Genomic DNA, 24,071 nt, shown 5'->3' on the forward strand with positions numbered 1-24,071 from the left:
AACGCTGGCTGCGCGTGTCATAATAGGCTCTGAGCCTTTATATACCTGTGCACAGCAGCAGCCACCTTCAGTCTGCTGCTGGACAGCCAGCAGCAGCAGCAGCAGGAGAGGTATGTAATCAGGAGCCCTCCTGCTAAGGGTAGACAGCTGCTCGTTCCACCCCACCCCCCGCCTTAATTGGTTCTCCTCCCTTCCAACGGTGTTGAGGCGGGTGGGAACAGCAGGGGGTGAAGGTGCTGTGTTTAAAGAGGTGGAGTTATGCAGATCTAAAACGCGTGGATTGCAGCAGCAGCAAGCCGAAAAGTGCAGGCATGTAAGGGATCTAGAGGTTGACAACATGTCTTCTTAACGGGAGTCCAGGAGCTCATCTCCACAAATGGACTTTTCAGGATCCTTGGGTGGCTCCGTAGTTTGAAACCAATTCTGGTTATCGCTTCTCGGCCTTTTGGCTAGGATCAGGTGCAGTGATCTAACGGTTGCTGCCTTGGTCTCGGCTAGGAGGTGCCTGGGGTACCCGACTTGTTGGCCTTGGGGGATCGCTCTCTCTTAACGGAGGGAGCTTCACCCCCTTGCAGCTATTGGCAGGTCGGCTTAGTCCCCGGACAACGGGGAGCGATCGCGTCTTGTCTTCGGGGCGACCCGAGGAAATAAGGGCGTTTTCCTTTGCTGAGCTTTATCGCTTAGTGGGCTGTGTAAGTTCTTGGGGTACCCCTCCCTCGGTCTTGGGTTTGTTCCTGCTTTTGTGGGATTCATTCCCTTGTTACTATTGGGGGAGGGCTTAGTCCCTGAGGGCCGAAAATGCCTTTTTCTTTTGGATTTGCGGTGGGGGAGACTCCACTGCGACAGTCCATTAGAATCATGGTTGATGAATGCCAGCGCCATGAGAAGAATCTGCAGTACATCGTGCATGAGATTCTTTTTGGGTTCTTCCACCTGGAGCGAGATAAGATCCTGTGTCTTTACGATCAGGAATTCCGTGGGCGATATACCATTTCCTTTATGGCTAAATCATGCTGTGATAATATCCATGCAGCACTGATGGTTGCGGACAAGGACGATGAGAGACTGAACGGGCTGAGCTTTGACTTCCTGTACGGTGAAGAGGAAGTACCCTTGGTGATCTTCATGTACAGCCCATTCGTCTCTGAGGGCGATATCGAAACCTTTTTGAAGCGTTACTGCAAGTCAGTGCGCTTCTCACATGATATCCTCAACTCCCAGCGCTTCTGGAATGGGAAGAGGAAATACCTGGTGAAGTTCCATCCAGATCAGAGCGGCATTGGTGGTCTTCACCACCCGCCTGCTAATTTTGCCATTGGTAATGTCAGGGGATTCCTACGCTACCCAGGAATGCCCCTTCAATGCCGGAATTGTCATGAATATGGGCATACACGAGAAAATTGTACAAGGGCTCATGTAGTCTTTTGCAACAAGTGCGGTAAGAGTGGGCACACCTCCGCTACGTGTGACTCTGAGATCGTATGTAACCTATGTGGGAAGGCAGGTCACGCCTTCAGGAATTGTCCGAGCAAAAAGTCAAAAACATATGACATGTTTAAGTCAGGTCAACTGACTATCCAAGAATACTTCGGAGGGAGTATTACTACACCTGCCCCTGGACCTGGGTTGGCGCACGCTGACGGGTCCGGACCAAATCCTTCAACGGCTCCGCCAGAGGGCCCGCTGGTAGTTCCACAGAAGGACGGTCGTAGGGGTTCCATAAGATTAACCGAGGGTTCGCTCTCTGTGGAATTGATCGATGTTCTGGCTCTAGATGTTGCCGTATCTCAGAGTCAAGAGGAAGGGTCCTCATCCAGCATGAATGCACCACCGGCATTATGTGGAACTGAGGAGACCTCTAGTACCCCGATTAAGCAAGCACCCAGATTCGCCACACCATCATCGGTGATCTTGGGTAAGGGCAAAAAGGGTACGCTCCTTAATCGATCAACCAGTGTGTCGGAAAGAGAGACATCTAGGGCGCGAAGTAAAAAGGACCCGGCTAAGACCCAGTCGAGCCCTGGTCCTCGAACCAGAAGTCGCAGTAGTTCCGTGACCAGACCAGAGGACAAGACGACCCAGAGGGATGACACCCGTTCCATAGACCAGACCGCCATGAGGACTGCAGATGCACAGGACTTGGAAAAGATGGACAGCTCCCAGCCTCTGGAAAGGCAACGGGAGGACGTAAAGCAACCTGATATCCAAAGAAAACACGGATGTCGAGGTCCAGATGAGGAGCCAAAAGTGGATGATGCCTTTTTGCCTGCTTCAGATCCCGGTAATATTAAACAAATCCTGACCCCTGGAGATGCGGAGGAGGAGGTGCCGTGTATTGACTTCTTCCCATCTTCAGATCCTGATTCTTCTTAATGTCTGTTCCTCTTAAAATCTCCTCACTAAATGTGAGGTCCCTAAAGAGCCCTACACGTAGGGCTGCTTTATTTTCTTATTTAGAGACATTGGACTTTGATTTCTGCTTTCTACAAGAATGTGGTATACAGAGTAATTTAAATTATAAGGACTTAAAAGAAGACTGGAAACTGGGCGCTTCTGTGTGGTCCGGTGCTAATGACTGTCGTGCTGCCGGAGTTGGACTACTTTGCCGTGGACATTCTACCATCATTCAATCTGTGACTGAAATTATACCTGGCAGAGCTATTTTAATACATCTTGTTTTTAATGGACTTTCTTTACGTTTATTAAATGTGTACGCTCCTCCTGGGAAGCAGGAAAGGGCGGATTTACTTGAAATATTGCCATTATTTTGTGTTGGGTCAACCCCCCTGCTAGTGGGAGGAGATTTTAATTGTTTACGTGATGGGGAATCCCGGCAGGGTGGGGATGTGAATCGTAAAGACCGTACCTCCTATTTGTTGAAAAGTTTAATTGATGATTTTAGATTACAGGACTGCTGGAAGGAACTCTTGCCGGCGGATCCAGGTGTTACATGGTCCAATGGAAGAGTTTCTTCTAGAATTGATTTCATATTTGCTTCTACTGCCTTTAAACCTTGTAAATGTTTTCTTTTATCTAATTTATTCTCTGATCATAAAGTTTTATCTGTGTTTTTAGAGTTAGCAGGGGAACAAAATACCTCAAGAGGCCCATGGAGATTAAATACAACTCTCCTAGAGGATATTGATATTCAAAAGAGGTTTGTGCAGGCCTACCAGTGCTGGCAATCAAAGAGAGACCCCCGCGCCTCGATGCTGGATTGGTGGGAGAGCATTAAACCTAAGATTAAATTATTTTTTATTAAGGCAGGGAAAATGAAAGCAAAAAAGAAAAAGCAGTGGTTTTATGTTTTTAATATGAGATTACAAGTACTCTTTAAACTAAAAGAAGTTGGTATTGATGTGGATGATGATATTGCAAATCTTAAGTCTGAAATAAAAAATGCTCTTAATGAAAAAGGAAAACAAATAATTTTTAACTCCCATGTACAGCACCTGGAGGAAGGAGAGAAATGCTCCCGATTCTTCTTCAAAAAGGTAATGGGGAGGAGGGACGCAATCCTAAATCTTGAAGGTGAAAATGATATTAAGGGTATGTTAGGAAAAGCTTTTAATTTTTATCAACTTCTTTTTAACACTAAAGTTATAGATCCATCCTTTTTAGAGTATGCTATTAATTCCCTTGATTTTAAGTTAGATATTTTAGACCAGGGTATTTTATCTAGGGATCTCACCAGTGAGGAACTTTTACAGATTTTTAAAAGTTTCTCCAGTGGGAAAGCCCCTGGGAAGACGGTCTACCGATTGAGTTTTATCTGACTTTTTGGGGAATTTTAAAGAACGATATGTTTTTATTGTTTAAAGAAGCTTTTAATACTAATAAATTACCCCCATCTTGGAGGAGAGGTCTGGTATCTTTAATATATAAAAAAGGGGATAGGAGCCAACTTAAAAACTGGCGGCCTATTACGCTTTTAAACCTTGATTATAAAATTTTAGCTAAACTTATTGCAGTCCGTTTAAAACCCTTTATAGCCAAATTAATTCACCCTAACCAGGTATGTGGTGTTCCCGGAAGAACCATAGCTGAGTCCCTCAACATAATTAGGGATACCATATGGTATTCAAAAGAGAGAAGTCAAAACCTTGCTATTTTATCCTTAGACTTTGAAAAAGCTTTTGACAGGGTATCGCATGAATTTCTTTTTATGGTTCTTAAAAAAATGGCGTTTCCAGAGAAAATTTTAACCCGCATTATGCTTTTATATCATTCTTGTTTTAGTCAAATTTCTGTAAATGGGTTTTTAACGAAGGGGGTTCCTCTATTATCAGGGGTGAAACAAGGGTGCCCTCTCTCACCACTGCTCTTTATCTGTGTTATGGAACCACTATTAACCATACTGAGAAAAGATAAAGTAATTAAAGGGGTACCTATTCCCGGGAGTAGGGGTATGCAACTTAAAGCCCTAAGTTACATGGATGATGTTACCATACTATGTCCAGATTCCACATCTCTGAGGAGGGTATTGAGAAACACACAATTTTTCTGTGAAGCCTCAGGTTTTAAATTAAATATAGATAAATGTGACTGTTTTAATGTGGGGGGATGGGACTCCTCTTTGACCCCTGGGATAGTGATACAGAAAAATCACATAAAAATTTTAGGAATTATTTTTAACCAAGCCAATGAGGGGGACCCTAACTGGGACTCTGCAATGGATAAAATAGAAAAAAAGATCTCATTGTGGAATTTAAGGAACCTTAGTATGGAAGGTAAAATTTTAATTATTAAAGCCGTTTTAATTCCCATTATGTTGTATGTTGCAATGGTGTTTCCCCCTTCCAATTTACAAATCAAGAAAGTAACAAGAATTGTTTTTATGTTTTTATGGGGTTCAAAAATGGAAAAGTTAAAAAGAGATCTGATGTACAAATGTAAATCTAATGGAGGTAAAGATGTACCCAATTTTTTTACCTTTTTCCATATAAAGTATTTCTGCTTCTGTTTTAAGGTTTTTAAATCTGATGGCATTTTTAGTTATTTTTTAAAATATGCAGCAGGAATGATTTTTAAAAGGTGGTTTAGCCTACCTTTAAGTTCTCCTGTGCTCCTGTGCCCACCTAAACAGTATGTGATACTTGAGAAAACGGTCAGACTTTTAGGTCTCCAGGAATTGGAGCCTGATATATTGGGGGACCAAAGGAAGGTATCTATTGCTTGCAGACACTCTGAGGACACAATTCCTGTCTCTAATTTTTCACAGGCAAGGTCCAAAACGGTGTGGCGAAATGTGTACGGGAAATATCTTGCAAATGTACACAAGGACCTTGCCTGGGCTATCGTCCACCAGTGCCTCCCTACCCGTGAGTTTCAACATAGGCGGGGGCTGGTGGCGAGAGCCAAATGTCCAAGAGATATATGCGGGGAAAGTGAGTCTGTATTGCATCTATTTTGGAATTGTCATTTTGCACAGGAGGTTTGGAGAAAGGTAGGCCCACTTTTAAAATGGGCATGTGGCCTGAAAGATTTTAATCACTTTTATGTCTTTTATGGTCTTTTTAAGTGTCCAAATTTTAAACAATTCCGAGTTGCCTGGATTATTATTAATTGTTTTAAAAATGCCATGTGGAAAGTTAGAAATATTTTACTCTTCAAACATGATCATATTGATTCAACAGACTGTATAAAAATTGCTTTAAGTGAAATGCATATTTACTATCTCAGAGATAAAAAACTGTATGGAGCAAAAGAAGCGGCTTCTATGTGGTGTGTACAATTATGGAACACAATTAGTGGTAATTAAATAAACCCAAGTACATCTGTAATTATGATTTTCTTAATTGTTACAATGGTTTTATGATGGTAAATTGTGTTTTTACAAAAAACTTGAATTGATTATTATCATGTTTTATCATTTTATTGTAATGTTATAAATGTTCTTTTTTAAAACCTTTGTAAATATACTTTTGAATCAATAAAATTGCGTTGAAACCTTATCTGTTCTTATCAGTTTAATATCTGATACGTCCCCTATCTGGGGACCATATATTAAATGGATTTTTAGAACAGGGAGATGGAAAAAGAGCTTGCTCTGTCCACTCCACGCATTGACCTGGTATTGCAGTATCTCCAGGACCGGTGCACCCCTTCTTTAATGCAGTTTCTAAAATCAGAAAGAATTGAATTCAATGTTTTTTGTTCATTTTGCTTGTTTGTCGGATTTTGGGATGGACTCTTTGGCTTTGCTTTTCTTCTCCTCATTGGATTTTTCATGTTCAAAGTTGCAGAAGCCAGATTACAAGCTCATTTTGGTTCAACTTCAGCAACTGTGCATTGCATTGCCATGTAATGTGATGCAATGCTATCTTTCTAGCTCTCCCTTTTTACTTCCTTTTGGATAAACAGACATATTAGGCAAGCATTTTGGAGCTTTCACCTAAATAACTACAGGTGGTGAGATAAGCTGCACAATATAATTGACCTTTCAGTATATTGTTGCACACACACCATCTATTTAGCAAATGCCCTTGTTATCAACAGCAGCCTTTTAAACTCACCTGAGCTAACAGGTATGTGCGCTGGTTACTCTGCTGCGCTTAAAATTTCTTTTTTGGTTTGCTACAATGCCTTTTCTGAAACGTTGTCTCCTTCTGCTGGAACACTGACTTCTTTCATTTAATGCCTGCAGACTATAAAAGAGAACCCAACCCAAAAAGTTTGGTTGATTAGTCTGTGGCATTCTGTTAAACTGTTGCTTATGGCGGTCTCTGTGAGCTTCTCAGCGACATTCAGCCAGCCAGGTATCCTGCCTGCAGTAGATGGAATGTGGCAATGGAACGCTGGCTGCGCGTGTCATAATAGGCTCTGAGCCTTTATATACCTGTGCACAGCAGCAGCCACCTTCAGTCTGCTGCTGGACAGCCAGCAGCAGCAGCAGCAGGAGAGGTATGTAATCAGGAGCCCTCCTGCTAAGGGTAGACAGCTGCTCGTTCCACCCCACCCCCCGCCTTAATTGGTTCTCCTCCCTTCCAACGGTGTTGAGGCGGGTGGGAACAGCAGGGGGTGAAGGTGCTGTGTTTAAAGAGGTGGAGTTATGCAGATCTAAAACGCGTGGATTGCAGCAGCAGCAAGCCGAAAAGTGCAGGCATGTAAGGGATCTAGAGGTTGACAACATGTCTTCTTAACGGGAGTCCAGGAGCTCATCTCCACAAATGGACTTTTCAGGATCCTTGGGTGGCTCCGTAGTTTGAAACCAATTCTGGTTATCGCTTCTCGGCCTTTTGGCTAAGATCAAGTGTAGTATCTTTCGAAAAGGCGGTTTTGGATGTTGGCCGTCCTAGTAGATTGATACATTATGCACACTGGGGTTTAGGCGCTTGTTAGTACGCCAGGTGGCTAATATAGTCATCTGGTGGAAAGCATGGCCCCCCAGGATCGACGCCATTGGGCCGGGGAAGATCGAAAGCCCGAAGTGTGAAGTGCCCCAGGAGTGGTGACCCTGGGGTGCCTTAACTCACTGGGATTGGGAACCCCACTTGAGTTTATGGCACATTTGCACTAGCACTTCAATATTTCTTTCTTCACACACACCCTTATTCCGGGCCTTCTGGCCTTAGGATGGGGAATTTTCCAATTCCCGGTCGAAGGTCCGGGCAGTATTATACTGTGAAACCTTCACTATTTATTTAATTTTTTTTTGTCACTGTGTGTCCACTTTTTCACGTGTGTCCACGTCCTTACTAGGATTTTGTCGGGATGCGGTTCCCTTACGGGTTCCTCTCTTGGCAGGTCTAGGGGGGGAGTGTGTGGCCATCAGGTTCCGCTCCCCCCTGAACCCCACTGGCTCTCCTCTTTCGGGAGGAGAGCGTTGTTGGCTCCCCTCTTCCGGGAGGGGAGCACAGTCTTTGGCTCCCAGTGCCTTGCTCGGGTGAGAACTCGGGCAGGTATTGGGGGTAAGATTGGGTCGCCTCTGGCTCCGGCTGGAGGTGGCTATTTGTCCCTGTTCCTCGCTGTGGCCTTCTGGCTCGGAGGGACGGGGAATGGTTTGGGGGACCCTTCTCCTTTTGGAGAGGGTTTCAAGAAGACCAGCATCCTAGTGCACTTTTTTTTGTGGCACTTGTCACTTTTTTAAGCGCACTCGGGTTTTGTACACGAATTCGGGCTTTCGATAAAAAAAAAAAAAAAATCTGTTCTTATCAGTTTAATATCTGATACGTCCCCTATCTGGGGACCATATAATAAATGGATTTTTAGAACAGGGAGATGGAAAAAGAGCTTGCTCTGTCCACTCCACGCATTGACCTGGTATTGCAGTATCTCCAGGACCGGTGCACCCCTTCTTTAATGCAGTTTCTAAAATCAGAAAGAATTGAATTCAATGTTTTTTGTTCATTTTGCTTGTTTGTCGGATTTTGGGATGGACTCTTTGGCTTTGCTTTTCTTCTCCTCATTGGATTTTTCATGTTCAAAGTTGCAGAAGCCAGATTACAAGCTCATTTTGGTTCAACTTCAGCAACTGTGCATTGCATTGCCATGTAATGTGATGCAATGCTATCTTTCTAGCTCTCCCTTTTTACTTCCTTTTGGATAAACAGACATATTAGGCAAGCATTTTGGAGCTTTCACCTAAATAACTACAGGTGGTGAGATAAGCTGCACAATATAATTGACCTTTCAGTATATTGTTGCACACACACCATCTATTTAGCAAATGCCCTTGTTATCAACAGCAGCCTTTTAAACTCACCTGAGCTAACAGGTATGTGCGCTGGTTACTCTGCTGCGCTTAAAATTTCTTTTTTGGTTTGCTACAATGCCTTTTCTGAAACGTTGTCTCCTTCTGCTGGAACACTGACTTCTTTCATTTAATGCCTGCAGACTATAAAAGAGAACCCAACCCAAAAAGATTGGTTGATTAGTCTGTGGCATTCTGTTAAACTGTTGCTTATGGCGGTCTCTGTGAGCTTCTCAGCGACATTCAGCCAGCCAGGTATCCTGCCTGCAGTAGATGGAATGTGGCAATGGAACGCTGGCTGCGCGTGTCATAATAGGCTCTGAGCCTTTATATACCTGTGCACAGCAGCAGCCACCTTCAGTCTGCTGCTGGACAGCCAGCAGCAGCAGCAGCAGGAGAGGTATGTAATCAGGAGCCCTCCTGCTAAGGGTAGACAGCTGCTCGTTCCACCCCACCCCCCGCCTTAATTGGTTCTCCTCCCTTCCAACGGTGTTGAGGCGGGTGGGAACAGCAGGGGGTGAAGGTGCTGTGTTTAAAGAGGTGGAGTTATGCAGATCTAAAACGCGTGGATTGCAGCAGCAGCAAGCCGAAAAGTGCAGGCATGTAAGGGATCTAGAGGTTGACAACATGTCTTCTTAACGGGAGTCCAGGAGCTCATCTCCACAAATGGACTTTTCAGGATCCTTGGGTGGCTCCGTAGTTTGAAACCAATTCTGGTTATCGCTTCTCGGCCTTTTGGCTAAGATCAAGTGTAGTATCTGTTCTTATCAGTTTAATATCTGATACGTCCCCTATCTGGGGACCATATATTAAATGGATTTTTAGAACAGGGAGATGGAAAAAGAGCTTGCTCTGTCCACTCCACGCATTGACCTGGTATTGCAGTATCTCCAGGACCGGTGCACCCCTTCTTTAATGCAGTTTCTAAAATCAGAAAGAATTGAATTCAATGATTTTTGTTCATTTTGCTTGTTTGTCGGATTTTGGGATGGTCTCTTTGGCTTTGCTTTTCTTCTCCTCATTGGATTTTTCATGTTCAAAGTTGCAGAAGCCAGATTACAAGCTCATTTTGGTTCAACTTCAGCAACTGTGCATTGCATTGCCATGTAATGTGATGCAATGCTATCTTTCTAGCTCTCCCTTTTTACTTCCTTTTGGATAAACAGACATATTAGGCAAGCATTTTGGAGCTTTCACCTAAATAACTACAGGTGGTGAGATAAGCTGCACAATATAATTGACCTTTCAGTATATTGTTGCACACACACCATCTATTTAGCAAATGCCCTTGTTATCAACAGCAGCCTTTTAAACTCACCTGAGCTAACAGGTATGTGCGCTGGTTACTCTGCTGCGCTTAAAATTTCTTTTTTGGTTTGCTACAATGCCTTTTCTGAAACGTTGTCTCCTTCTGCTGGAACACTGACTTCTTTCATTTAATGCCTGCAGACTATAAAAGAGAACCCAACCCAAAAAGTTTGGTTGATTAGTCTGTGGCATTCTGTTAAACTGTTGCTTATGGCGGTCTCTGTGAGCTTCTCAGCGACATTCAGCCAGCCAGGTATCCTGCCTGCAGTAGATGGAATGTGGCAATGGAACGCTGGCTGCGCGTGTCATAATAGGCTCTGAGCCTTTATATACCTGTGCACAGCAGCAGCCACCTTCAGTCTGCTGCTGGACAGCCAGCAGCAGCAGCAGCAGGAGAGGTATGTAATCAGGAGCCCTCCTGCTAAGGGTAGACAGCTGCTCGTTCCACCCCACCCCCCGCCTTAATTGGTTCTCCTCCCTTCCAACGGTGTTGAGGCGGGTGGGAACAGCAGGGGGTGAAGGTGCTGTGTTTAAAGAGGTGGAGTTATGCAGATCTAAAACGCGTGGATTGCAGCAGCAGCAAGCCGAAAAGTGCAGGCATGTAAGGGATCTAGAGGTTGACAACATGTCTTCTTAACGGGAGTCCAGGAGCTCATCTCCACAAATGGACTTTTCAGGATCCTTGGGTGGCTCCGTAGTTTGAAACCAATTCTGGTTATCGCTTCTCGGCCTTTTGGCTAAGATCAAGTGTAGTATCTTTCGAAAAGGCGGTTTTGGATGTTGGCCGTCCTAGTAGATTGATACATTATGCACACTGGGGTTTAGGCGCTTGTTAGTACGCCAGGTGGCTAATATAGTCATCTGGTGGAAAGCATGGCCCCCCAGGATCGACGCCATTGGGCCGGGGAAGATCGAAAGCCCGAAGTGTGAAGTGCCCCAGGAGTGGTGACCCTGGGGTGCCTTAACTCACTGGGATTGGGAACCCCACTTGAGTTTATGGCACATTTGCACTAGCACTTCAATATTTCTTTCTTCACACACACCCTTATTCCGGGCCTTCTGGCCTTAGGATGGGGAATTTTTCAATTCCCGGTCGAAGGTCCGGGCAGTATTATACTGTGAAACCTTCACTATTTATTTAATTTTTTTTTGTCACTGTGTGTCCACTTTTTCACGTGTGTCCACGTCCTTACTAGGATTTTGTCGGGATGCGGTTCCCTTACGGGTTCCTCTCTTGGCAGGTCTAGGGGGGGAGTGTGTGGCCATCAGGTTCCGCTCCCCCCTGAACCCCACTGGCTCTCCTCTTTCGGGAGGAGAGCGTTGTTGGCTCCCCTCTTCCGGGAGGGGAGCACAGTCTTTGGCTCCCAGTGCCTTGCTCGGGTGAGAACTCGGGCAGGTATTGGGGGTAAGATTGGGTCGCCTCTGGCTCCGGCTGGAGGTGGCTATTTGTCCCTGTTCCTCGCTGTGGCCTTCTGGCTCGGAGGGACGGGGAATGGTTTGGGGGACCCTTCTCCTTTTGGAGAGGGTTTCAAGAAGACCAGCATCCTAGTGCACTTTTTTTTGTGGCACTTGTCACTTTTTTAAGCGCACTCGGGTTTTGTACACGAATTCGGGCTTTCGATAAAAAAAAAAAAAAAATCTGTTCTTATCAGTTTAATATCTGATACGTCCCCTATCTGGGGACCATATAATAAATGGATTTTTAGAACAGGGAGATGGAAAAAGAGCTTGCTCTGTCCACTCCACGCATTGACCTGGTATTGCAGTATCTCCAGGACCGGTGCACCCCTTCTTTAATGCAGTTTCTAAAATCAGAAAGAATTGAATTCAATGTTTTTTGTTCATTTTGCTTGTTTGTCGGATTTTGGGATGGACTCTTTGGCTTTGCTTTTCTTCTCCTCATTGGATTTTTCATGTTCAAAGTTGCAGAAGCCAGATTACAAGCTCATTTTGGTTCAACTTCAGCAACTGTGCATTGCATTGCCATGTAATGTGATGCAATGCTATCTTTCTAGCTCTCCCTTTTTACTTCCTTTTGGATAAACAGACATATTAGGCAAGCATTTTGGAGCTTTCACCTAAATAACTACAGGTGGTGAGATAAGCTGCACAATATAATTGACCTTTCAGTATATTGTTGCACACACACCATCTATTTAGCAAATGCCCTTGTTATCAACAGCAGCCTTTTAAACTCACCTGAGCTAACAGGTATGTGCGCTGGTTACTCTGCTGCGCTTAAAATTTCTTTTTTGGTTTGCTACAATGCCTTTTCTGAAACGTTGTCTCCTTCTGCTGGAACACTGACTTCTTTCATTTAATGCCTGCAGACTATAAAAGAGAACCCAACCCAAAAAGATTGGTTGATTAGTCTGTGGCATTCTGTTAAACTGTTGCTTATGGCGGTCTCTGTGAGCTTCTCAGCGACATTCAGCCAGCCAGGTATCCTGCCTGCAGTAGATGGAATGTGGCAATGGAACGCTGGCTGCGCGTGTCATAATAGGCTCTGAGCCTTTATATACCTGTGCACAGCAGCAGCCACCTTCAGTCTGCTGCTGGACAGCCAGCAGCAGCAGCAGCAGGAGAGGTATGTAATCAGGAGCCCTCCTGCTAAGGGTAGACAGCTGCTCGTTCCACCCCACCCCCCGCCTTAATTGGTTCTCCTCCCTTCCAACGGTGTTGAGGCGGGTGGGAACAGCAGGGGGTGAAGGTGCTGTGTTTAAAGAGGTGGAGTTATGCAGATCTAAAACGCGTGGATTGCAGCAGCAGCAAGCCGAAAAGTGCAGGCATGTAAGGGATCTAGAGGTTGACAACATGTCTTCTTAACGGGAGTCCAGGAGCTCATCTCCACAAATGGACTTTTCAGGATCCTTGGGTGGCTCCGTAGTTTGAAACCAATTCTGGTTATCGCTTCTCGGCCTTTTGGCTAAGATCAAGTGTAGTATCTGTTCTTATCAGTTTAATATCTGATACGTCCCCTATCTGGGGACCATATATTAAATGGATTTTTAGAACAGGGAGATGGAAAAAGAGCTTGCTCTGTCCACTCCACGCATTGACCTGGTATTGCAGTATCTCCAGGACCGGTGCACCCCTTCTTTAATGCAGTTTCTAAAATCAGAAAGAATTGAATTCAATGATTTTTGTTCATTTTGCTTGTTTGTCGGATTTTGGGATGGTCTCTTTGGCTTTGCTTTTCTTCTCCTCATTGGATTTTTCATGTTCAAAGTTGCAGAAGCCAGATTACAAGCTCATTTTGGTTCAACTTCAGCAACTGTGCATTGCATTGCCATGTAATGTGATGCAATGCTATCTTTCTAGCTCTCCCTTTTTACTTCCTTTTGGATAAACAGACATATTAGGCAAGCATTTTGGAGCTTTCACCTAAATAACTACAGGTGGTGAGATAAGCTGCACAATATAATTGACCTTTCAGTATATTGTTGCACACACACCATCTATTTAGCAAATGCCCTTGTTATCAACAGCAGCCTTTTAAACTCACCTGAGCTAACAGGTATGTGCGCTGGTTACTCTGCTGCGCTTAAAATTTCTTTTTTGGTTTGCTACAATGCCTTTTCTGAAACGTTGTCTCCTTCTGCTGGAACACTGACTTCTTTCATTTAATGCCTGCAGACTATAAAAGAGAACCCAACCCAAAAAGTTTGGTTGATTAGTCTGTGGCATTCTGTTAAACTGTTGCTTATGGCGGTCTCTGTGAGCTTCTCAGCGACATTCAGCCAGCCAGGTATCCTGCCTGCAGTAGATGGAATGTGGCAATGGAACGCTGGCTGCGCGTGTCATAATAGGCTCTGAGCCTTTATATACCTGTGCACAGCAGCAGCCACCTTCAGTCTGCTGCTGGACAGCCAGCAGCAGCAGCAGCAGGAGAGGTATGTAATCAGGAGCCCTCCTGCTAAGGGTAGACAGCTGCTCGTTCCACCCCACCCCCCGCCTTAATTGGTTCTCCTCCCTTCCAACGGTGTTGAGGCGGGTGGGAACAGCAGGGGGTGAAGGTGCTGTGTTTAAAGAGGTGGAGTTATGCAGATCTAAAACGCGTGGATTGCAGCAGCAGCAAGCCGAAAAGTGCAGGCATGTAAGGGATCTAGAGGTTGACAACATGTCTTCTTAACGGGAGTCCAGGAGCTCATCTCCACAAATGGACTTTTCAGGATCCTTGGGTGGCTCCGTAGTTTGAAACCAATTCTGGTTATCGCTTCTCGGCCTTTTGGCTAAGATCAAGTGTAGTATCTGTTCTTATCAGTTTAATATCTGATACGTCCCCTATCTGGGGACCATATATTAAATGGATTTTTAGAACAGGGAGATGGAAAAAGAGCTTGCTCTGTCCACTCCACGCATTGACCTGGTATTGCAGTATCTCCAGGACCGGTGCACCCCTTCTTTAATGCAGTTTCTAAAATCAGAAAGAATTGAATTCAATGTTTTTTGTTCATTTTGCTTGTTTGTCGGATTTTGGGATGGACTCTTTGGCTTTGCTTTTCTTCTCCTCATTGGATTTTTCATGTTCAAAGTTGCAGAAGCCAGATTACAAGCTCATTTTGGTTCAACTTCAGCAACTGTGCATTGCATTGCCATGTAATGTGATGCAATGCTATCTTTCTAGCTCTCCCTTTTTACTTCCTTTTGGATAAACAGACATATTAGGCAAGCATTTTGGAGCTTTCACCTAAATAACTACAGGTGGTGAGATAAGCTGCACAATATAATTGACCTTTCAGTATATTGTTGCACACACACCATCTATTTAGCAAATGCCCTTGTTATCAACAGCAGACTTTTAAACTCACCTGAGCTAACAGGTATGTGCGCTGGTTACTCTGCTGCGCTTAAAATTTCTTTTTTGGTTTGCTACAATGCCTTTTCTGAAACGTTGTCTCCTTCTGCTGGAACACTGACTTCTTTCATTTAATGCCTGCAGACTATAAAAGAGAACCCAACCCAAAAAGTTTGGTTGATTAGTCTGTGGCATTCTGTTAAACTGTTGCTTATGGCGGTCTCTGTGAGCTTCTCAGCGACATTCAGCCAGCCAGGTATCCTGCCTGCAGTAGATGGAATGTGGCAATGGAACGCTGGCTGCGCGTGTCATAATAGGCTCTGAGCCTTTATATACCTGTGCACAGCAGCAGCCACCTTCAGTCTGCTGCTGGACAGCCAGCAGCAGCAGCAGCAGGAGAGGTATGTAATCAGGAGCCCTCCTGCTAAGGGTAGACAGCTGCTCGTTCCACCCCACCCCCCGCCTTAATTGGTTCTCCTCCCTTCCAACGGTGTTGAGGCGGGTGGGAACAGCAGGGGGTGAAGGTGCTGTGTTTAAAGAGGTGGAGTTATGCAGATCTAAAACGCGTGGATTGCAGCAGCAGCAAGCCGAAAAGTGCAGGCATGTAAGGGATCTAGAGGTTGACAACATGTCTTCTTAACGGGAGTCCAGGAGCTCATCTCCACAAATGGACTTTTCAGGATCCTTGGGTGGCTCCGTAGTTTGAAACCAATTCTGGTTATCGCTTCTCGGCCTTTTGGCTAAGATCAAGTGTAGTATCTGTTCTTATCAGTTTAATATCTGATACGTCCCCTATCTGGGGACCATATATTAAATGGATTTTTAGAACAGGGAGATGGAAAAAGAGCTTGCTCTGTCCACTCCACGCATTGACCTGGTATTGCAGTATCTCCAGGACCGGTGCACCCCTTCTTTAATGCAGTTTCTAAAATCAGAAAGAATTGAATTCAATGTTTTTTGTTCATTTTGCTTGTTTGTCGGATTTTGGGATGGACTCTTTGGCTTTGCTTTTCTTCTCCTCATTGGATTTTTCATGTTCAAAGTTGCAGAAGCCAGATTACAAGCTCATTTTGGTTCAACTTCAGCAACTGTGCATTGCATTGCCATGTAATGTGATGCAATGCTATCTTTCTAGCTCTCCCTTTTTACTTCCTTTTGGATAAACAGACATATTAGGCAAGCATTTTGGAGCTTTCACCTAAATAACTACAGGTGGTGAGATAAGCTGCACAATATAATTGACCTTTCAGTATATTGTTGCACACACACCATCTATTTAGCAAATGCCCTTGTTATCAACAGCAGCCTTTTAAACTCACCTGAGCTAACAGGTATGTGCGCTGGTTACTCTGCTGCGCTTAAAATTTCTTTTTTGGTTTGCTACAATGCCTTTTCTGAAACGTTGTCTCCTTCTGCTGGAACACTGACTTCTTTCATTTAATGCCTGCAGACTATAAAAGAGAACCCAACCCAAAAAGATTGGTTGATTAGTCTGTGGCATTCTGTTAAACTGTTGCTTATGGCGGTCTCTGTGAGCTTCTCAGCGACATTCAGCCAGCCAGGTATCCTGCCTGCAGTAGATGGAATGTGGCAATGGAACGCTGGCTGCGCGTGTCATAATAGGCTCTGAGCCTTTATATACCTGTGCACAGCAGCAGCCACCTTCAGTCTGCTGCTGGACAGCCAGCAGCAGCAGCAGCAGGAGAGGTATGTAATCAGGAGCCCTCCTGCTAAGGGTAGACAGCTGCTCGTTCCACCCCACCCCCCGCCTTAATTGGTTCTCCTCCCTTCCAACGGTGTTGAGGCGGGTGGGAACAGCAGGGGGTGAAGGTGCTGTGTTTAAAGAGGTGGAGTTATGCAGATCTAAAACGCGTGGATTGCAGCAGCAGCAAGCCGAAAAGTGCAGGCATGTAAGGGATCTAGAGGTTGACAACATGTCTTCTTAACGGGAGTCCAGGAGCTCATCTCCACAAATGGACTTTTCAGGATCCTTGGGTGGCTCCGTAGTTTGAAACCAATTCTGGTTATCGCTTCTCGGCCTTTTGGCTAAGATCAAGTGTAGTATCTGTTCTTATCAGTTTAATATCTGATACGTCCCCTATCTGGGGACCATATATTAAATGGATTTTTAGAACAGGGAGATGGAAAAAGAGCTTGCTCTGTCCACTCCACGCATTGACCTGGTATTGCAGTATCTCCAGGACCGGTGCACCCCTTCTTTAATGCAGTTTCTAAAATCAGAAAGAATTGAATTCAATGATTTTTGTTCATTTTGCTTGTTTGTCGGATTTTGGGATGGTCTCTTTGGCTTTGCTTTTCTTCTCCTCATTGGATTTTTCATGTTCAAAGTTGCAGAAGCCAGATTACAAGCTCATTTTGGTTCAACTTCAGCAACTGTGCATTGCATTGCCATGTAATGTGATGCAATGCTATCTTTCTAGCTCTCCCTTTTTACTTCCTTTTGGATAAACAGACATATTAGGCAAGCATTTTGGAGCTTTCACCTAAATAACTACAGGTGGTGAGATAAGCTGCACAATATAATTGACCTTTCAGTATATTGTTGCACACACACCATCTATTTAGCAAATGCCCTTGTTATCAACAGCAGCCTTTTAAACTCACCTGAGCTAACAGGTATGTGCGCTGGTTACTCTGCTGCGCTTAAAATTTCTTTTTTGGTTTGCTACAATGCCTTTTCTGAAACGTTGTCTCCTTCTGCTGGAACACTGACTTCTTTCATTTAATGCCTGCAGACTATAAAAGAGAACCCAACCCAAAAAGTTTGGTTGATTAGTCTGTGGCATTCTGTTAAACTGTTGCTTATGGCGGTCTCTGTGAGCTTCTCAGCGACATTCAGCCAGCCAGGTATCCTGCCTGCAGTAGATGGAATGTGGCAATGGAACGCTGGCTGCGCGTGTCATAATAGGCTCTGAGCCTTTATATACCTGTGCACAGCAGCAGCCACCTTCAGTCTGCTGCTGGACAGCCAGCAGCAGCAGCAGCAGGAGAGGTATGTAATCAGGAGCCCTCCTGCTAAGGGTAGACAGCTGCTCGTTCCACCCCACCCCCCGCCTTAATTGGTTCTCCTCCCTTCCAACGGTGTTGAGGCGGGTGGGAACAGCAGGGGGTGAAGGTGCTGTGTTTAAAGAGGTGGAGTTATGCAGATCTAAAACGCGTGGATTGCAGCAGCAGCAAGCCGAAAAGTGCAGGCATGTAAGGGATCTAGAGGTTGACAACATGTCTTCTTAACGGGAGTCCAGGAGCTCATCTCCACAAATGGACTTTTCAGGATCCTTGGGTGGCTCCGTAGTTTGAAACCAATTCTGGTTATCGCTTCTCGGCCTTTTGGCTAAGATCAAGTGTAGTATCTGTTCTTATCAGTTTAATATCTGATACGTCCCCTATCTGGGGACCATATATTAAATGGATTTTTAGAACAGGGAGATGGAAAAAGAGCTTGCTCTGTCCACTCCACGCATTGACCTGGTATTGCAGTATCTCCAGGACCGGTGCACCCCTTCTTTAATGCAGTTTCTAAAATCAGAAAGAATTGAATTCAATGTTTTTTGTTCATTTTGCTTGTTTGTCGGATTTTGGGATGGACTCTTTGGCTTTGCTTTTCTTCTCCTCATTGGATTTTTCATGTTCAAAGTTGCAGAAGCCAGATTACAAGCTCATTTTGGTTCAACTTCAGCAACTGTGCATTGCATTGCCATGTAATGTGATGCAATGCTATCTTTCTAGCTCTCCCTTTTTACTTCCTTTTGGATAAACAGACATATTAGGCAAGCATTTTGGAGCTTTCACCTAAATAACTACAGGTGGTGAGATAAGCTGCACAATATAATTGACCTTTCAGTATATTGTTGCACACACACCATCTATTTAGCAAATGCCCTTGTTATCAACAGCAGACTTTTAAACTCACCTGAGCTAACAGGTATGTGCGCTGGTTACTCTGCTGCGCTTAAAATTTCTTTTTTGGTTTGCTACAATGCCTTTTCTGAAACGTTGTCTCCTTCTGCTGGAACACTGACTTCTTTCATTTAATGCCTGCAGACTATAAAAGAGAACCCAACCCAAAAAGTTTGGTTGATTAGTCTGTGGCATTCTGTTAAACTGTTGCTTATGGCGGTCTCTGTGAGCTTCTCAGCGACATTCAGCCAGCCAGGTATCCTGCCTGCAGTAGATGGAATGTGGCAATGGAACGCTGGCTGCGCGTGTCATAATAGGCTCTGAGCCTTTATATACCTGTGCACAGCAGCAGCCACCTTCAGTCTGCTGCTGGACAGCCAGCAGCAGCAGCAGCAGGAGAGGTATGTAATCAGGAGCCCTCCTGCTAAGGGTAGACAGCTGCTCGTTCCACCCCACCCCCCGCCTTAATTGGTTCTCCTCCCTTCCAACGGTGTTGAGGCGGGTGGGAACAGCAGGGGGTGAAGGTGCTGTGTTTAAAGAGGTGGAGTTATGCAGATCTAAAACGCGTGGATTGCAGCAGCAGCAAGCCGAAAAGTGCAGGCATGTAAGGGATCTAGAGGTTGACAACATGTCTTCTTAACGGGAGTCCAGGAGCTCATCTCCACAAATGGACTTTTCAGGATCCTTGGGTGGCTCCGTAGTTTGAAACCAATTCTGGTTATCGCTTCTCGGCCTTTTGGCTAAGATCAAGTGTAGTATCTGTTCTTATCAGTTTAATATCTGATACGTCCCCTATCTGGGGACCATATATTAAATGGATTTTTAGAACAGGGAGATGGAAAAAGAGCTTGCTCTGTCCACTCCACGCATTGACCTGGTATTGCAGTATCTCCAGGACCGGTGCACCCCTTCTTTAATGCAGTTTCTAAAATCAGAAAGAATTGAATTCAATGTTTTTTGTTCATTTTGCTTGTTTGTCGGATTTTGGGATGGACTCTTTGGCTTTGCTTTTCTTCTCCTCATTGGATTTTTCATGTTCAAAGTTGCAGAAGCCAGATTACAAGCTCATTTTGGTTCAACTTCAGCAACTGTGCATTGCATTGCCATGTAATGTGATGCAATGCTATCTTTCTAGCTCTCCCTTTTTACTTCCTTTTGGATAAACAGACATATTAGGCAAGCATTTTGGAGCTTTCACCTAAATAACTACAGGTGGTGAGATAAGCTGCACAATATAATTGACCTTTCAGTATATTGTTGCACACACACCATCTATTTAGCAAATGCCCTTGTTATCAACAGCAGCCTTTTAAACTCACCTGAGCTAACAGGTATGTGCGCTGGTTACTCTGCTGCGCTTAAAATTTCTTTTTTGGTTTGCTACAATGCCTTTTCTGAAACGTTGTCTCCTTCTGCTGGAACACTGACTGCTTTCATTTAATGCCTGCAGACTATAAAAGAGAACCCAACCCAAAAAGTTTGGTTGATTAGTCTGTGGCATTCTGTTAAACTGTTGCTTATGGCGGTCTCTGTGAGCTTCTCAGCGACATTCAGCCAGCCAGGTATCCTGCCTGCAGTAGATGGAATGTGGCAATGGAACGCTGGCTGCGCGTGTCATAATAGGCTCTGAGCCTTTATATACCTGTGCACAGCAGCAGCCACCTTCAGTCTGCTGCTGGACAGCCAGCAGCAGCAGCAGGAGAGGTATGTAATCAGGAGCCCTCCTGCTAAGGGTAGACAGCTGCTCGTTCCACCCCACCCCCCGCCTTAATTGGTTCTCCTCCCTTCCAACGGTGTTGAGGCGGGTGGGAACAGCAGGGGGTGAAGGTGCTGTGTTTAAAGAGGTGGAGTTATGCAGATCTAAAACGCGTGGATTGCAGCAGCAGCAAGCCGAAAAGTGCAGGCATGTAAGGGATCTAGAGGTTGACAACATGTCTTCTTAACGGGAGTCCAGGAGCTCATCTCCACAAATGGACTTTTCAGGATCCTTGGGTGGCTCCGTAGTTTGAAACCAATTCTGGTTATCGCTTCTCGGCCTTTTGGCTAAGATCAAGTGTAGTATCTGTTCTTATCAGTTTAATATCTGATACGTCCCCTATCTGGGGACCATATATTAAATGGATTTTTAGAACAGGGAGATGGAAAAAGAGCTTGCTCTGTCCACTCCACGCATTGACCTGGTATTGCAGTATCTCCAGGACCGGTGCACCCCTTCTTTAATGCAGTTTCTAAAATCAGAAAGAATTGAATTCAATGTTTTTTGTTCATTTTGCTTGTTTGTCGGATTTTGGGATGGACTCTTTGGCTTTGCTTTTCTTCTCCTCATTGGATTTTTCATGTTCAAAGTTGCAGAAGCCAGATTACAAGCTCATTTTGGTTCAACTTCAGCAACTGTGCATTGCATTGCCATGTAATGTGATGCAATGCTATCTTTCTAGCTCTCCCTTTTTACTTCCTTTTGGATAAACAGACATATTAGGCAAGCATTTTGGAGCTTTCACCTAAATAACTACAGGTGGTGAGATAAGCTGCACAATAAAATTGACCTTTCAGTATATTGTTGCACACACACCATCTATTTAGCAAATGCCCTTGTTATCAACAGCAGCCTTTTAAACTCACCTGAGCTAACAGGTATGTGCGCTGGTTACTCTGCTGCGCTTAAAATTTCTTTTTTGGTTTGCTACAATGCCTTTTCTGAAACGTTGTCTCCTTCTGCTGGAACACTGACTGCTTTCATTTAATGCCTGCAGACTATAAAAGAGAACCCAACCCAAAAAGTTTGGTTGATTAGTCTGTGGCATTCTGTTAAACTGTTGCTTATGGCGGTCTCTGTGAGCTTCTCAGCGACATTCAGCCAGCCAGGTATCCTGCCTGCAGTAGATGGAATGTGGCAATGGAACGCTGGCTGCGCGTGTCATAATAGGCTCTGAGCCTTTATATACCTGTGCACAGCAGCAGCCACCTTCAGTCTGCTGCTGGACAGCCAGCAGCAGCAGCAGGAGAGGTATGTAATCAGGAGCCCTCCTGCTAAGGGTAGACAGCTGCTCGTTCCACCCCACCCCCCGCCTTAATTGGTTCTCCTCCCTTCCAACGGTGTTGAGGCGGGTGGGAACAGCAGGGGGTGAAGGTGCTGTGTTTAAAGAGGTGGAGTTATGCAGATCTAAAACGCGTGGATTGCAGCAGCAGCAAGCCGAAAAGTGCAGGCATGTAAGGGATCTAGAGGTTGACAACATGTCTTCTTAACGGGAGTCCAGGAGCTCATCTCCACAAATAGACTTTTCAGGATCCTTGGGTGGCTCCGTAGTTTGAAACCAATTCTGGTTATCGCTTCTCGGCCTTTTGGCTAAGATCAAGTGTAGTATCTGTTCTTATCAGTTTAATATCTGATACGTCCCCTATCTGGGGACCATATATTAAATGGATTTTTAGAACAGGGAGATGGAAAAAGAGCTTGCTCTGTCCACTCCACGCATTGACCTGGTATTGCAGTATCTCCAGGACCGGTGCACCCCTTCTTTAATGCAGTTTCTAAAATCAGAAAGAATTGAATTCAATGTTTTTTGTTCATTTTGCTTGTTTGTCGGATTTTGGGATGGACTCTTTGGCTTTGCTTTTCTTCTCCTCATTGGATTTTTCATGTTCAAAGTTGCAGAAGCCAGATTACAAGCTCATTTTGGTTCAACTTCAGCAACTGTGCATTGCATTGCCATGTAATGTGATGCAATGCTATCTTTCTAGCTCTCCCTTTTTACTTCCTTTTGGATAAACAGACATATTAGGCAAGCATTTTGGAGCTTTCACCTAAATAACTACAGGTGGTGAGATAAGCTGCACAATATAATTGACCTTTCAGTATATTGTTGCACACACACCATCTATTTAGCAAATGCCCTTGTTATCAACAGCAGCCTTTTAAACTCACCTGAGCTAACAGGTATGTGCGCTGGTTACTCTGCTGCGCTTAAAATTTCTTTTTTGGTTTGCTACAATGCCTTTTCTGAAACGTTGTCTCCTTCTGCTGGAACACTGACTTCTTTCATTTAATGCCTGCAGACTATAAAAGAGAACCCAACCCAAAAAGTTTGGTTGATTAGTCTGTGGCATTCTGTTAAACTGTTGCTTATGGCGGTCTCTGTGAGCTTCTCAGCGACATTCAGCCAGCCAGGTATCCTGCCTGCAGTAGATGGAATGTGGCAATGGAACGCTGGCTGCGCGTGTCATAATAGGCTCTGAGCCTTTATATACCTGTGCACAGCAGCAGCCACCTTCAGTCTGCTGCTGGACAGCCAGCAGCAGCAGCAGCAGGAGAGGTATGTAATCAGGAGCCCTCCTGCTAAGGGTAGACAGCTGCTCGTTCCACCCCACCCCCCGCCTTAATTGGTTCTCCTCCCTTCCAACGGTGTTGAGGCGGGTGGGAACAGCAGGGGGTGAAGGTGCTGTGTTTAAAGAGGTGGAGTTATGCAGATCTAAAACGCGTGGATTGCAGCAGCAGCAAGCCGAAAAGTGCAGGCATGTAAGGGATCTAGAGGTTGACAACATGTCTTCTTAACGGGAGTCCAGGAGCTCATCTCCACAAATGGACTTTTCAGGATCCTTGGGTGGCTCCGTAGTTTGAAACCAATTCTGGTTATCGCTTCTCGGCCTTTTGGCTAAGATCAAGTGTAGTATCTGTTCTTATCAGTTTAATATCTGATACGTCCCCTATCTGGGGACCATATATTAAATGGATTTTTAGAACAGGGAGATGGAAAAAGAGCTTGCTCTGTCCACTCCACGCATTGACCTGGTATTGCAGTATCTCCAGGACCGGTGCACCCCTTCTTTAATGCAGTTTCTAAAATCAGAAAGAATTGAATTCAATGTTTTTTGTTCATTTTGCTTGTTTGTCGGATTTTGGGATGGACTCTTTGGCTTTGCTTTTCTTCTCCTCATTGGATTTTTCATGTTCAAAGTTGCAGAAGCCAGATTACAAGCTCATTTTGGTTCAACTTCAGCAACTGTGCATTGCATTGCCATGTAATGTGATGCAATGCTATCTTTCTAGCTCTCCCTTTTTACTTCCTTTTGGATAAACAGACATATTAGGCAAGCATTTTGGAGCTTTCACCTAAATAACTACAGGTGGTGAGATAAGCTGCACAATATAATTGACCTTTCAGTATATTGTTGCACACTCACCATCTATTTAGCAAATGCCCTTGTTATCAACAGCAGCCTTTTAAACTCACCTGAGCTAACAGGTATGTGCGCTGGTTACTCTGCTGCGCTTAAAATTTCTTTTTTGGTTTGCTACAATGCCTTTTCTGAAACGTTGTCTCCTTCTGCTGGAACACTGACTTCTTTCATTTAATG

The 24,071-nt window shown here is 44.6% G+C and overlaps 13 non-coding genes and 2 pseudogenes across 13 annotated transcripts; all 15 read left to right on the forward strand.

Moving 5' to 3' along the window:
* Nucleotides 1-5,918: 5,918 nt before the first annotated feature.
* LOC141224176 (U2 spliceosomal RNA) lies at nt 5,919-6,107 on the forward strand. The gene has a single exon (XR_012291686.1). It is a non-coding gene; the product is annotated as a U2 spliceosomal RNA (small nuclear RNA).
* Nucleotides 6,108-7,222: 1,115 nt separating this feature from the next.
* Nucleotides 7,223-7,314, forward strand: LOC141224258 (U2 spliceosomal RNA; annotated as a pseudogene).
* A 799-nt stretch (nt 7,315-8,113) lies between these two features.
* On the forward strand, nt 8,114-8,296 carry LOC141224231 (U2 spliceosomal RNA). Its single transcript, XR_012291726.1, has one exon. It is a non-coding gene; the product is annotated as a U2 spliceosomal RNA (small nuclear RNA).
* Nucleotides 8,297-9,411: 1,115 nt separating this feature from the next.
* On the forward strand, nt 9,412-9,602 carry LOC141224040 (U2 spliceosomal RNA). Its single transcript, XR_012291558.1, has one exon. It is a non-coding gene; the product is annotated as a U2 spliceosomal RNA (small nuclear RNA).
* A 1,115-nt stretch (nt 9,603-10,717) lies between these two features.
* Nucleotides 10,718-10,809, forward strand: LOC141224259 (U2 spliceosomal RNA; annotated as a pseudogene).
* A 799-nt stretch (nt 10,810-11,608) lies between these two features.
* Nucleotides 11,609-11,791, forward strand: LOC141224232 (U2 spliceosomal RNA). The gene has a single exon (XR_012291727.1). It is a non-coding gene; the product is annotated as a U2 spliceosomal RNA (small nuclear RNA).
* Nucleotides 11,792-12,906: 1,115 nt separating this feature from the next.
* On the forward strand, nt 12,907-13,097 carry LOC141224041 (U2 spliceosomal RNA). Its single transcript, XR_012291559.1, has one exon. It is a non-coding gene; the product is annotated as a U2 spliceosomal RNA (small nuclear RNA).
* A 1,115-nt stretch (nt 13,098-14,212) lies between these two features.
* LOC141224042 (U2 spliceosomal RNA) lies at nt 14,213-14,403 on the forward strand. The gene has a single exon (XR_012291560.1). It is a non-coding gene; the product is annotated as a U2 spliceosomal RNA (small nuclear RNA).
* Nucleotides 14,404-15,518: 1,115 nt separating this feature from the next.
* On the forward strand, nt 15,519-15,709 carry LOC141224043 (U2 spliceosomal RNA). The gene has a single exon (XR_012291561.1). It is a non-coding gene; the product is annotated as a U2 spliceosomal RNA (small nuclear RNA).
* A 1,115-nt stretch (nt 15,710-16,824) lies between these two features.
* LOC141224044 (U2 spliceosomal RNA) lies at nt 16,825-17,015 on the forward strand. Its single transcript, XR_012291562.1, has one exon. It is a non-coding gene; the product is annotated as a U2 spliceosomal RNA (small nuclear RNA).
* Nucleotides 17,016-18,130: 1,115 nt separating this feature from the next.
* On the forward strand, nt 18,131-18,321 carry LOC141224045 (U2 spliceosomal RNA). Its single transcript, XR_012291563.1, has one exon. It is a non-coding gene; the product is annotated as a U2 spliceosomal RNA (small nuclear RNA).
* Nucleotides 18,322-19,436: 1,115 nt separating this feature from the next.
* LOC141224046 (U2 spliceosomal RNA) lies at nt 19,437-19,627 on the forward strand. The gene has a single exon (XR_012291564.1). It is a non-coding gene; the product is annotated as a U2 spliceosomal RNA (small nuclear RNA).
* A 1,112-nt stretch (nt 19,628-20,739) lies between these two features.
* On the forward strand, nt 20,740-20,930 carry LOC141224048 (U2 spliceosomal RNA). Its single transcript, XR_012291566.1, has one exon. It is a non-coding gene; the product is annotated as a U2 spliceosomal RNA (small nuclear RNA).
* A 1,112-nt stretch (nt 20,931-22,042) lies between these two features.
* On the forward strand, nt 22,043-22,233 carry LOC141224050 (U2 spliceosomal RNA). The gene has a single exon (XR_012291567.1). It is a non-coding gene; the product is annotated as a U2 spliceosomal RNA (small nuclear RNA).
* Nucleotides 22,234-23,348: 1,115 nt separating this feature from the next.
* LOC141224051 (U2 spliceosomal RNA) lies at nt 23,349-23,539 on the forward strand. Its single transcript, XR_012291568.1, has one exon. It is a non-coding gene; the product is annotated as a U2 spliceosomal RNA (small nuclear RNA).
* The last annotated feature ends 532 nt before the right edge of the window (nt 23,540-24,071 follow it).

Source organism: Phyllobates terribilis, unplaced genomic scaffold (assembly GCF_046119375.1).
Source record: "Phyllobates terribilis strain yellow unplaced genomic scaffold, ASM4611937v1 Scaffold_381__1_contigs__length_1843176, whole genome shotgun sequence".
In the NCBI taxonomy this organism is placed as follows: Eukaryota; Metazoa; Chordata; class Amphibia; order Anura; family Dendrobatidae; genus Phyllobates; species Phyllobates terribilis.